Raw genomic sequence first — 14,410 nt, 5'->3', positions numbered from 1 at the left:
TGTTTATGGCTTTGTTGTATGCTACTGTATACAACAGTAATGTTTGGCCTAATAAATATTTTCTGTTTCTACATTGCATTGGTGTTTACAGTGTACTTGTTACCCCTCTCAGCCGATTACTTTCACTGTGGAACATTGTATTGAAATGTAGATATAAGCCTATGAAAGACCAAAGAGCTTTAGATTTAGAACAACAGTGTTTACATGGTATATCCAAAAATGTACTATTATGAAAGCAGTGTTTGCCATTTGATGCAAATGCTTCATTCTGACATGTGTTTTATTGCATTTTGAATGCAGTGTTACATTTTTGAAGGAGATGTGAGACATTTTGCATTTTGTGTGTGCAGTTTTGGGAATTGTGTGTAGAGTTTTGAAAAAAGGAGGCAGTTTTGAAAACGTGTGTAAGCAGTTGGAAAAAACTGTAAGCAAACATTACAGTGCCATTTTCTTGTTATTTTAATTTATGGATAGCCAGGGGCACACTCCAACACTCAGACATCATTTACAAACAAAGCATTTGTGTTTAGAGAGCCCGCCAGATCAGAGGAAGAATGCATGACCAGGGATGTTCTCTTGATAAATGCGTGAAATCCATTATTTTCCTGCCATGCTAAGCATTCTAAATGTATTTTGGGTGTCAGGGAAAATATTTGGAGTAAAAGTACATTATTTTCTTTAGGAATGTAGTGGAGTAAACGTAAAAGTAGTCAAAAATATAGAAATAGTAAAGTAAAGTACAGATACCCCAAAAAACGACTTAAGTAGTACTTTAAAGTATTTTTACTTTAAGTACTTTACACCACTGCTCACACACACTTTCCATTTTTTTTCTCTCACTCTCCCCGTAGCTTCTGGTTCGGGGGTTGCACTGACAAAACCTACATCATACTGATAGAGCTGAGCAACTGTGTGAGTCTGAGAGAGAGGGAGAGAGAGAGAGAGAGAGAGAGAGAGAGAGAGAGAGAGAGAGAGAGAGAGAGAGAGAGAGAGAGAGAGAGAGAGAGAGAGAGAGAGAGAGAGAGAGAGAGAGAGAGAGAGCGGAAGTGAGAGTGGCTCAAAAGGCAGAGCAAGACCCTTGTCTCAAGCACTTCTTCTCTCTCTCTCTCTCTCCTTGAACGTACACACTTGCTCTCTACCCACCCCGCTGTCCAGCAAGTATCTAACCCACCCACCCACTTCAACCCGTCCCTCTGAGATTGACCTGCTTGCTGACTGCTGTATGAGGGACAAGAAAGCACCTAACACTGGCTGTCCAAATCTAATACTGGTAAGAAAAGAAAATAGTTTTACTGTTCTGTATCAGATGGGTACTTTTGTATCACTCTGCAATCTGGTTTCTCAGGGGTTCTATGCGATTAGAGATGGGCTGACAAGAGAATGAGATGTCACTTTACACTTCACTTCAACTCCACTGTACTTGACATGCTCACGTTAGAGACACGTGTGCAGATGAGGAGATATGTTGTTTATTCAAGTTGGTAAAGATGGGGTTTTGTTGATTCATCGTTGTTGTCATCTTGTTTGAGTCAAACTCCCCGGCAGATGTTCATGTGTCAAGTCTTTCATTGTGCGTTTCTGGAGAACAGCTTTAGCTTTGGTTCTTCCTCGCTTTGTGATGTAGCTTCCCACACTCGCTTTGTTATTCATGTTAAATGATACCACACCAATATCACATGCGGAAAAACTCTAGGCATTCGGAGGAAAATATGATTATTGTACCTACAGTAGGTTTTTCCTTTTGTCGTTGAATTCGGAGGTGATGTTGCTTGGGACTCGGGACGGGGAGAGGGTCGAAAATTGGAAACAGACCCCACCCACCCCTGAGACTTAGTCAGTCCGCTCAGAAGAAGGGAACACAAAACAACAGTCCCACCACCAGTGTCAGAGTGTGTGTGTGTGCATGTGTGTGTGTTTGTGCCTGCAAGCATGTGTGTGTGTGTGTGTGTGTGTGTGTGTGTGTGTGTGTGTGTGTGTGTGTGTGTGTGTGTGTGTGTGTGTGTGTGTGTGTGTGTGTGTGTGTGTGTGTGTGTGTGTGTGTGTGTGTGTGTGTGTGTGTGTGTGTGTGTGTGTGTGTGTGTGTGTGTGTGTGTGTGTGTGTGTGTGTGTGTGTGTGAGACACACACAGAAACAGAGAGAGTAGACAGGGTAAGGGGAAATTTCCTAATGGTTCGTTTAGTTTTGATCACTCTGATGTGCTACTTTCTCCCCATACGGTGAATAGAGCTCGCAGAGTGAGAAGGAGGGGAGATAGCTAGGAGCGTTGAGAGTGAATTGGCCTGCTTTCATAATCTGACCAATGTATTTCCATGTGTCCCACAGCACTGATCACTGCCCTACAGGTCCCTAAGCAGGGAAAAAGAACAAATCAACTAAATGTGCTTGCAATTTGTCCATCTCATTTCCCCCCTCTCTCCCTTCCTGTCCATTGGCACACATCTTCTTATTCCTTTGAAAAACTGCCTTTATGATAGCGATTTGAAATTGCAACATACAAACATTTTCTTAGTTGTATTTGGCTACAAAAGCTGTCCGAGCTGTAGAGTTCGACATTTGTGTACTTTACCACTGATTGTATTTCTACGGCGTGGGACAATCTTCAGGCAACCAAAAGTTGAAAACATAAAGTCATTATCAGAGACTAGATCAAAACTAGTCATCATAAGACACAAAAAAAAACAGAGTGCAGAGCATTCCCAGCTCTTGATTTCTTGATCCTCCTCATCTTGAACTTACAGTGCACCACACTTAAATCTAGTTTGATTAAAAAAAACATGACTGAACTCATGGCTCAGCCTTTTGCTCACTCTCTTGCCCAAAACACTAAAGTTCCTCTCTATTTTTAACTTTTCCAGGGCTACTCCACATATATATAGTTGTGTATGTGTGGTTTGTTGAGCTCCTAAATCAGGAGTTTTATGCCCTTTTTGACAATAATGGTCCATAATGAGGACCTTCACAAGCTATTTTGCTCTGACTTGGAGGTGACAAACTCAAATTACAGTCCAAGGAGTTCTTGTTGGTTTGAGAGTTGAAAGCGCTTCATATAGAGGTTTAGGACTGATGTCATCTACACCTAAATCAATCTCTACTGTTAAGCAGAACAATTCGATGAATTCATATTGTAGATGTGCACTGTTTCATAGATGCTCACTGCTCACCATTGAAGTTATACGAGACGTAGATGAGAGTATGTGTTGTAAATAACACACAAATGAAGTATTTCCATAATAGAGATGGTATCTCACTCCAGACCAACTCTTGTTGAGAGTTACAGTGTGACAATCAAGCAAAACAGTGATATTTCACAAAATGCCCTCGGTACCTAGTTATGAAAAGTTCAAATCGGTCATATTTGCATAGTAACCACTATGATTGCACCCGGTGTTATGCTTCTTGGACCAATGGGTATGAGTTCTCTGTGATTATTACATGAATTTGAAATTCAATCAAATGAATTTCATTTTAGCGGAACAGAAACTCTTTCTGTGAAATGCCAGATTGGGTAATCAGCCTCCGTTTAATTACTTATGGCCAGTATTTCTGTTGCGGTGATAAATCTTCCAGCACAGACTGTGTTTAGCCTGTGGAGGTCACTAGGTCAAGACGTCAAAAGGTCACTGTCAGACAGAAGTAGCCCATTGGGACATAACACTCTCTCTGGGACAGAAGTTGACTCTCAGTCTTAGTAGAAGAGTGACCTAGACCATAGGTCAAGTGCAGAGAGCGAATTATTGTGCATAATGGGTAAAGAGGATGTGTGATGGGTGATTTTGTTCATGGTAAGACTCCCTTGGGCTTTAGCCAATGTTGAGATTCAATGAGAAGTACTGTAGCCTCAGGGTGGTCAAATGGTTCGTTAACTGCCACCCCCTGCTGGAAAAGTTGAGTCATTGCATGACTCTCAGTATATTTCTGTAACAATACAACAAAAATGGATGTTTTATTATCACATACACCAGATAGGTGCAGTGAAGCGTGTTGTTTTTACAGGATCAGACATAGTAGTACTGCACCCCTGGAGTAAATTAGCGTTAAGTGCCTTGCACAGAGGCACATCGGACGATTTTTCACCTCGTCGGCTCTGGTATTATGCAACAGCGACCTTTCGGGTTACTGGCCCAACGTTCTAACCGCTAGGCTACCTGCTGCCCAAAATGATAATTGCAAAACTATATACCATATAATGACCAACCATCACTAGTTGTTGTTGTCAATTTGAAAGGTAGCTTTTGAAAGGGGCACAGACACTGGGTGATGGAAAGGGAGATTTGCAGGTATGTGCAAAAGGAGAAGTGGTAGCCTTTTTCGGCAGTCAGTGACCAAAAGCACCCTCTTTGGCCTCATGGATGGAATGTTATTCATATTTTTCATAATTGTATCATTAATACATTATAAAAAAGAAGTTTTTATACAGTTTTATATTTCAGTCTTCTTCTGATGTATATAGTGCAATATTGGGATGCAAACTAAAAATGAAATATATTTCAACTCTATATCTGACATGGTACAGGTGTCTTGTTTTTTTAAACCCATAACCATTTGTGTGAGGTGTATACTTTTGTTTCGAAATAGATTTGTTTAAGACTACCAAGAAACACTCTGTTCGACCCTGATTTAGCCCACTGCAGTAAAAGGTGATACTGGATGTATGATGACTAACAACTTTTCTCAATTCTCACTTGAGGGTGGAAGGAAAACCCACTAATAGCAACATAGACAGAAAGGAAAAATGCTGTACTGTCTATTTTTATCCATTATTCATGGCCTCCCTCGTCTTTTCAATTTGTTGTCATCAACGAGGTGTGATCCACGTGAATGAACTTTGTTGAGCATTTTAGATTTGAAACGTACATGATACTAGCTCACGAAGTTTCAACTCGTTCCCGTGGTCTCAAAGGAGTCAGGGCGCAGGGTTTAAATGAAACCTACATTTGATGTCATTAATTTCAAGTTGTTGCCTGCAGAGAGCAAGACATAAGACAAGACATTTACAATCCTTTGAGGTTACAGTACATGCGCAAACACACACACACACATACGCGCGCACACACACACACACACACATGCGCGCGCACACACACACGCACACGCATGCACGCACACACACACACACACGCGCGTGCGCGCGCACACACACACAGAGGAGTGTGTGAGGGCGTCATATCACTGCGCTTTCCAGCATCTCTGTTTCCAGTGAAACAAAGTGAGTTAGTTTTTATCTGTCTTCTCTGTGGCTTAGCGTAACATAGCATCTCTACCAGGAATGGAAAGGCTGAAAGGCAACCCATTTTCGCTAGCATCTCAACACCTTCACAGTCACCACACCACTGCTAGCTAGAGACAGTCGAGTCTGAGGTTTGTTACAGGACGTTGACTAGAGTGGTCTCTGATAGAAAACACACTACCCTGATATGAAAGGGAATTGATGTAATGGCAAAGAGAGACAGTAAATAGAATATCAGTAAATTGATTATACCATAACTATACAGCCCAAAAAAGATCTAAGACCTTCCAAGTGTCAAAGATAAATGTCACCATATCTTTCACATGTGCATGGGAAAGGCTGGAACACACCAATGATCCATCACATTCATTCTCTCAGTTCTTTCACGCTTCCTGCTCTGCCTTGCCAGTGGAAAGGACAGTTTTGCTCAGTGACACACAGCAGTCATAGCTCAGCCGGTGTGTCTCACAATCAGAGAAAGAGACCGTCAGACAGACAGACAGAACAGAGCAGAGCCACAGAACAGAGAGACTGAAATAAATAGATGGAGGGTGGTGAACACACCCTGTGCCCCCCCCCCCCAGAGATTGAATAACAGATGAGTGTTTGCCCAGGGATATACCCTCAGGCCTCCACCCAGTACCAGGAAATCTGTGACTGAGATAATATGACATATTCCAGGAATCATAACACTGCATGAAGCTACAGTAGGACTCCTCATAATAATAATAATCTCTATCGAATATTCTACATCTAATATTTAATTATGCCATATACATGTACATGTTGAACATTGTGATCGGTGCAGTATGTATCTATCTATCTTTCTTTCTGTCTTTTTTTTCTTTTTGGCAATCTGCCCTGTGTGTACGGTAACTTCTGTTCCCTCCATCACTGCATTGCCTGACTGCATTCCTTTCATTCCTATTGGCTTCCTGTGCCTGGGAGCGGAGCTGGCACCCCACTGGTCATAGAGCTCAGAGCTGTACATTTCAGTATTACTGAGGCATGTGTGCATGGTATCTCTCTCTCCCTCTCTGTTTCTCTCTGTACCTCTCCACCTCACTTGTCCTCCTCCCCATCTCTCTCAGCTCTACCCGTCCTCACCCACAGACACCTCAGCATTTATCTCTCTGACAGAACACAATGTGTGGTACAGGAGTTTCGACGGCTTACGAAGGGGGTCCTCCAGGGTTCAGTTTTAGGACCTATTATTTTTTACGCTGTATATTTATTATATTGGAAGGAATGTAAAATCTACTGAACTCCATCTGTATGGTGACAACATTCTGCAAGACACAACAGCAGTAGCAGTCTGGCCCATTTGCCACAGTCACAGCTGAACTCTTAGTTCTCACAATCCTGGTCATTCTGGGTCAGATCAGCAGCCACTCCTCAACTCACTCTCCTAGATAATAGGATGATTCCCTTTTAAACGAGACTAAACGTTCTCCATTCGCCCAAATCCACCCTATGTCTACAATATGTCATTGAGCACGGCCCACGGAGATAACTCTAACCTGATTTGGGATGGTCAAATAGATTCAGTCAGTTCATCTTTTGGAATTGTCTGAACCAGTCTGTTTACACTTTGGCTCTCTTCAGTTCATTTAAGGTGAAATTACAATTCCACTCAAAACAAACTGATATCAACAAGTTTATCAGAACCACAATACAACACAGCTAGTGTCTCTCCTTTGGTACTTATGGCAAGAGTGATCAGCCAACAAGTCATGGGTATGACTGTGGGGTGGACCCAATCCTAACTTGGGATACGCGCTTGTAGCTTGAATTTAAACTCGACACTCCCATGGATCAATACACAATTTATATTCATGTTGTGGCCCGGGGACCGTTTGCGGTCCATCCTTGATTAATTGTGGCCCCAATTTGTACTCTCATCATTTAGATTCATGTTTGATTCTTTGAAAACATGTTAGGAACATATCATTTTACGTTAAGGCGTACATGATTTCAAGGCAAATGCTGTTGAGGTAAACTGCTATACAGCCACTTCCCTTCTGATGTTTGACTTCACAGAGGCACACACACAGACTGAAAAGGGAAAATCCTTTTGGCATACCTGCCGAACACTAAAAGTAATTGCCATTTTTTCCCCCTATTATTTCACACCACAATGTTTTACAACTGTAAGCTGAATAGAAGAAATTGTGAAAAAAAAACAGAGAAAAAAATGGTGTCCAGTTTTGAATTTGCAGTGACAAGGTCATGACCTATTTTCAATAACGTTTTGTTCGGGAGTGTGTTGTATGTGTGTTTGGCACCTCCGGCAGGGTGAGGCTGGCACTGTACATTGTCTGCACTCATCTCATCTCTCCCTCCCTGCCATGGTCCTTATCTTACCCTCACACTCTGGAGAGTCTGTCTATGGACACTACTGGATGGGAACATCAGGGCAGTGGACTAGTATTGTCTGTGTTTGTTTGTGGGTTTCTGTCTGTTTGTTTATTTGTGATCATTCGCTAATTGCTACTCTACATTCATACACATACACACGGTACAATTAACACCATGTTGTTAATTGTACAATTAACACCATATTGTTTACTATAATGCCTTTGCATGTATTTTCTACATGTCTCTTGCTATTTGTAGTTTTTCATCGGGCACTTGCATATGCCTTTCTGTTTGTGTGTGTGAACTCGAAATCCTCTATAACAACACAATATACCACATCCTTTCTATACTCGTTATTATCCTTGCAGCAATCTCTATAGAGAAATGCAGCATTACAGCGCGATTGAAAGTTAAAGGCAATGTTCCTGTCAGCCGAGCGGTCAATGCTGCAAATTTCGGCTCAATCTGAAATCACCTTTACATTTCTTGGGCAGAATCTGTAAGGCCCATAACGCTTCACCGTTACATATTGAATAAAGCCCTGCATTTCGAGTGAGCTGTTTCAATGTTATTGTGCGATTGTGTGGTCTCCACTTTTAGCTCAAATGGACATGATTCAGACAGGCTGATAAAATGGGTGCGCGCTCTCTCACACGCAAAGAGTATTTTGAGTTCAGCAGGTGGAGCCCTGAGACCGAACTGGCTCATTTTACTGTTCCTCAAAGGAGATGAACGTTAGACTAACAGATCAACTCAACAGAAACGTCGCAGAAATTATAGCTTCAACAATGCGAAAATTAGACAGATTATGTCAACACCTCTCGCTTAGTTTTTTTGTTGCGCGTTTGACGAAAGGAAGTAGGCTCGTCAATGTATTTTGGAGTTGTCAAGATATTTCATTCGCTACATTTACAGTAGCCTCATATTACAGACGGCCTACATGTATCGCAACATTGGACCACATGTTGCTCCCCTGTTGAATTTCATTCGCTAATTAATATCAGCGTTGAAGACGTCAATAAATTAGAAAACTGTTCTCAAATTAATGTGTCAAATAGTAACCACGGAGGTAGGCTACTTATTATTTGGTGTACTCTTGAATAGTCTGTACAATTTAAATGTAAAAGATCATCTTCAATTCTTCGTTTGCATTATGTTGGGAGAATTGAGGCAGAGTTTAGCGCGTGTGAAAGGTCATCAAGCTTTTGCATTTACCCACGTATTTGCCATTTATTGAAACGATCAATTCTCTCGCGTCATCTGGTTGCCCATCAGAAAGTGAGGATGCACTTAAATGGTGCACCTCAAAACTCACTCAGTGCTGAATGTATGTTGAACTCACGATTGTTTTCCTTTACTTCCTAACAGATGGACAGATAGAATCTGGACCTCAAATAGAGACAGGCGGACTGGAAAGACGCGTTTCGACAGTGACGGGTAGGATCCCATATTTCACTCATATCAAGGTTGTCTAGAATCCAGGTGTAGTGTAACCTGAGGTAGATTCAGGTGCGTCTGTAAACTAATGAAGGCTACATTTCCTGTTGAAAGGAGTGCGCTAACTGCATGGTGGTGTGGTTGTATTCTACACCATGTATTTATTGTAGGTTAAGGTTGCCTCAATTGCTAGAAAATGTGATATAGATAATTGGTAATCGTGTAATTGTGCAACTAAGGCATACGCTTGGACAGAATAGCCTTATTGTCAGTGAAGGTATTACATTTACAAGAGGCTCAAATACGACCTATAAAGTCATTGAAAAGTTTGACTCATGCAATGGGCAAAACACTTGGTTCTTTGATGTACTGTAGGCTACAGTAGTTTATGAGTATGGCTGATGTTTTGTAGCAATGGGAGAGCAGCTGTGTTTGTGTGTGCGTGTGTGTGTGTGTGTGTGTGTGTGTGTGTGTGTGTGTGTGTGTGTGTGTGTGTGTGTGTGTGCATGTGTGTGTGTATGAGAAAGGAAAAACCTGGACACATGAGACTAGCTCACACACACACACACACACACACACACACACACACACACACACACACACACACACACACTAGTCAGGATGAGGTCATAGTCATAGTAATGTGAGGATATAGTTACGCCAGTTTCACGTGTGCCACGCCAGAGGAATCGACACCACTCTCCGTTTGTATAGCCTTTTAGATCTCTCTCTCTCCGTCTTGTTCTCCTCTTTCCCTCTCTCCCTCCATCCCTCTCCGATAACCAACTTAGTTCATTGTGTGAGTGTACGAGCCTACCTGCCTCTCGTGTCTGTCTGCATGGCTGTGCGTGTGTGTGCATGCGTGCCTGCATAGATGCGCTGAAAAACATTTTTAGTATCACTTTACCTGAAAGTGTCATTACACAGGGATAGTCACAGCCTCAGGCTGACTCCAGTTGTTGTGACTGCCATTTGTTTAGTCGTTGCAAGTGTTATAACAAACACAGTGTAGACTGTGATTGCGGGTTCAAGTGAAATGTCATAACCTTACCTTGGGAGGTTTCTGTTATGTGCCACTGCCATGTGTGCAGGGTTTGAACTACACTTTTACTCACGGGGTGGTATCACGATACTACAGTTTCCATAGGAAGAAGGAAAACACGATGCAGACTAAACTCTTGGGGGTGGTTTCCTGGACACAGATTAAGCCTAGTTCTGGATTTAAGAGCATGCTCGATGGGAAATCTCCATTCAAAAAATATTTTTAGACCAGGTCTGGGTTTAATCTCAGTCTGGGACACCAGCCCATAGTCCTTTAGGAACGTGCTTTATGTAACATAGTGTGTGCTATAACTTGGAGAAAGTGTGGCAGTAGGACAGCATAATCCATGCGACATGGCATCGTGCCTAGTTGCTAATTTGGCCGGACAATGCATTATTCATGCTTATCAAATGGCTAGCCATTACCTCTTCCCCTTAACAAGAAGACCCTGCTGAAACCCTGGTTGCTAGTAATTTGATATGTATCAATGAAGTGATTGTTCACTCAATAATATGCTTGTTGCTATTTTTGTGCGTGCTCAGTTGGTAGAGCATGGTGCTCGTAACATCAAGGTTGCGGGTTCGAGTCCCACGGGGGACAGTACTGGGGGGGAGTATGAAAATGTATGCACTCTGGATAAGAGCGTCTGCTAAATGACAAAAATGTCAAATGTGAACAGAATGTGTTAACATGACTATATCTTAGCAGACTCTTTGAGGTAAGCGAAGAAAGTAATATAACTTGGTTGGTGCTTGGGTTAAGTGGATGTTCTGGACAGGGAATTGGCTGCTCTACCTCTGTGTATTTTTTATTTTCTACTGAAAAACCACTTTTAAAAAACCAAGTGTGAGAGAGCAGTGCTGACAATATGGATAGTGTTGTGGCTGGACAGGACTAGACGTGAAGATCACGTTGTTGCCTCTTCCTGGTTTTAAACCAGCTCAGCTGACCGCACACGCACTCCCTCAAAATATAGCAGTACTGCAGTGTGTGTGTGTGTGTTTGCATACATGCATGTGTGAGCTACCAAACTAACATCACATTTGTCTACACAGATCGCATTTGAAACAAAAAAAACATGATATGTGCACACATACAGTTGAAGTCGGGAGTTTGCATACACCTTAGCCAAATACATTTAAACTTAGTTTTTCACAATTCCTGACATTAAATCTGAGTAAAAATCCCCTGTCTTAGGTCAGTATGGATCACCGCTTTATTTTAAGAATGTGAAATGTCAGAATAGTAGTAGAGAGAATGATTTATTTCAGCTTTTATTTCTTTCATCACATTCCCAGTGGGTCAGAGGTTAACATACACTCAATTAGTATTTGGTAGCATTGCCTTTAAATTGATTAACTTGGGTCAAACATTTCAGGTAGCCTTCCACAAGCTTCCCACAATAAGTTGGGTGAATTTTGGCCCATTCCTCCTGACTGAGTGTAACTGAGTCAGATTTGTAGGCTTCCTTGCTCGCACACGCTTTTTCAGTTCTGCCCACAAACTTTCTACGGGATTGAGGTCAGGGCTTTGTGATGGCCACTCCAGTATTTTGACTTTGCTGTCCTTTAATGTCCTTTTAAGCCATTTTTCCACAACTTAGGAAGTATGCTTGGGGTCATTGTCCATTTGGAAGACCAATTTGCGACCAAGCTTTAACTTTCTGACTGATGTCTTGAGATGTTGCTTCAATATATCAACATAATTTCCCCCCCTCATGATGCCATCTATTTTGTGAAGTGCACAATCCCTCCTGCAGCAAAGCACCCCCACAACAAGTGCTGCGACTCCTGTATTTCACGGTTGGGATGGTGTTCTTCGGCTTGCAAGCCACCCCTTTTTCTCCAAACATAACGATGGTCATTATGGCCAAACAGTTCTATTTTTGTTTCATCAGACCAGAGTCCATTTCTCCAAAAAGTACGATATTTGTCCCCATATACAGTTACTAACCGTAGTTTGTCTTTTATGGTGGTTTTGGAGCAGTGGCTTCATCCTTGCTGAGCGGTGTGTCAGGTTATGTCAATATAGGACTCATTTTACTGTGGATATAGATACTTTTGTACCTGTTTCCTCCAGCATCTTCACAAGGTCCTTTGTTGTTGTTCTGGGATTGATTTGCACTTTTAGCTCCAAAGTACGTTCATCTCTTGGAGAGCGGTATGACGGCTGCGTGGTCCCATGGTGTTTATACTTGAGTACTATTGTTTGTACAGATGAACGTGGTACTTTCAGGCATTTGGAAATTGCCCCCAAGGATGAATCAGACTTGTGGAGGTCTACAATTTTCTTTCTAATGTCTTGGCTGATTGCTTTTGATTTTCCCATGATGTCAAGCAAAGAGGCACAGAGTTTGAAGGTAGGCCTTGAAGTACATCCACAGGTACCCCTCCAATTGACTCAAATTATGTCAATTAGCCTATCAGAAGCTTCTAAAGCCATTACATAATTTTCTGGATTTTTCAAGCTCTTTAAAGGCACAGTCAACTTAGTGTATGTTAACTTCTGACCCACTGGAATTGTGATACAGTGAATTCTAAGTGAAAAGATCTGTCCGTAAACAATTTTTGGAAAAATGACTTGTGTCATGCATAAAGTAGATGTCCTAAACGACTTGCCAAAACTATAGTTTGTTAACAAGCAATTTGTGGAGTGGTTGAAAAACAATTTTTAATGACTCCAACCTAGTGTAGGTAAACTTCTGACTTCAACTGTAACCTTATAGCCATTGAAAGCGGCAATATGTAACTTTTTGAGTGACGAAATTCACATAGAAATGTGAGTTATAGATCTGTCATTCTCATTGAAACCAAGTCTAAGACGCTCTATGTGTTCTATGTGTACTATTTCTAGGCTTCCCATCCTAAAGTTAATATTTTGTGTATGTTACGTTTGGTTTTGTACACCAGCTTCAAACAGCTGAAAACACTATATTTTTGGGTTATTGAAAACATTTTACAGCAGTTTAGGTGGTACAATAACAAGGGACCTTGTTTTTTCACGAAATCTGAAATTAGGCAAACTATTAGAATTTTAGCATCCAGGAAATGGAGGAGTGATTTCTGCATATCGCACCAGTGGCGGTCGGTGCCATTTAAGATGAGGAAGGACGATTATTTTTGTATGAGCATGGCCTTATTTATATTAAAGCATATTGGATGACTGTCACATCGATAGGTTTGATGATGATACTCAACTTGTTCTCTGTTCCCTATATCCATCATAAGGTTCCTACAACCTAGCCTATGAATTAAAGTTTACAACATAGTTGCACAGGTTGAGAGAAATTTGAGTAATCAAGGTGACAGATACACACAGCCTAAACACAGCCTACATTGTTGTCACCATATTCGAATCCAATCAAATGTGTTACATGCTCTGAATACAACAGGTGTAGACCTTAAAGTGAAATGCTTACTCACAAGCCCTTAACCAACAATGCTTTTAGAAAAAAAAGTGTTAAGTAAAAAATAGAAAATAAAAGTTACTAATAATTAATTAAACAGCAGCAGTAAAATAACAATAGCGAGGCTATATGCAGGGTGTACCGGTACAGAGTCAATGTGCGGGGGCACCGGCTAGTCGAGGTAATTGAGGTAATCTGTACATGTAGATAGAGTTATTAAAGTGACTATGCATAGATAATAAACAGACAGTAGCAGCAGAGTAAAGGAGCGGTCAGGGTAGCCCTTTGATTAGCTGTTCAGGAGTCTGATAGCTTGGTGGTAAAAGCTGTTAAGAAGCCTCTTGGACCTAGACTTGCCGCTCCGGTACTGCTTGCCGTGCGGTGGCAGAGAGAACAGTCTATGACTAGGGTGGCTGGAGTCTTTGACAATTTTTAGGGTCTTCCTCTGACACCGCCTGGTATAGAGGTCCTGGATGACAGGAAGGTTGGCCCGAGTACTGGGCTGTATGCACTACCCTCTGTAGTGCCTTGTGGTCGGAGGCCGAGCAGTTGCCATACCAGGCAGTGATGCAACCATGCTCTCGATGGTGCAGCTGTAGAACCTTTTGAGGATCTGAGAACCCATGCCAAATCTTTTCAATCTCCTGAGGGGGAATAGACTTTATCGTGCCTTCTTCACAACTGTCTTAGTGTGTTTGGACCATGATAGTTTGTTGGTGATGTGGACACCAAGGAACTTGACGCTCTCAAACCTGCTCCACTGCAGCTCCATCGACGAGAATGGGGAGTGCTCGGTCCTACTTTTCCTGTAGTCCACTATCATCTCCTTTATCTTGATCGCATTGAGGGAGAGGTTGTTGTCCTGGCACCACACGGCCAGGTCTCTGACCTCCTCCCTATAAGGCGGTCTCGTCGTTGTCGGTGATCAGGCCTACCACTG

At 41.9% G+C, this 14,410-nt stretch overlaps 1 protein-coding gene across 3 annotated transcripts in view; it reads left to right on the top strand.

Moving 5' to 3' along the window:
• The first annotated feature begins 1,118 nt into the window (after positions 1-1,118).
• Positions 1,119-14,410, top strand: part of LOC118388983 (histone deacetylase 7-like) — a 266,283-nt gene continuing 252,991 nt past the window's right edge. For 2 of the 3 annotated variants that reach the window (XR_008144664.1, XM_052527300.1), the window contains exons 1-2: positions 1,119-1,270; positions 8,954-9,022. The gene's annotated coding sequence lies outside the window, so the exon portion shown is untranslated. Of the gene's footprint in view, positions 1,271-8,314; positions 8,655-8,953; positions 9,023-14,410 lie in introns of those variants that run through there. The other variant, XM_052527301.1, reaches the window with a different exon arrangement.

The sequence above is a fragment of the Oncorhynchus keta genome, chromosome 10, assembly GCF_023373465.1.
Source record: "Oncorhynchus keta strain PuntledgeMale-10-30-2019 chromosome 10, Oket_V2, whole genome shotgun sequence".
Lineage (NCBI taxonomy): Eukaryota > Metazoa > Chordata > Actinopteri > Salmoniformes > Salmonidae > Oncorhynchus > Oncorhynchus keta.
The sequence above is the reverse complement of the archived record's forward strand: the minus strand, read 5'-3'. Positions and strand labels throughout refer to the sequence as shown.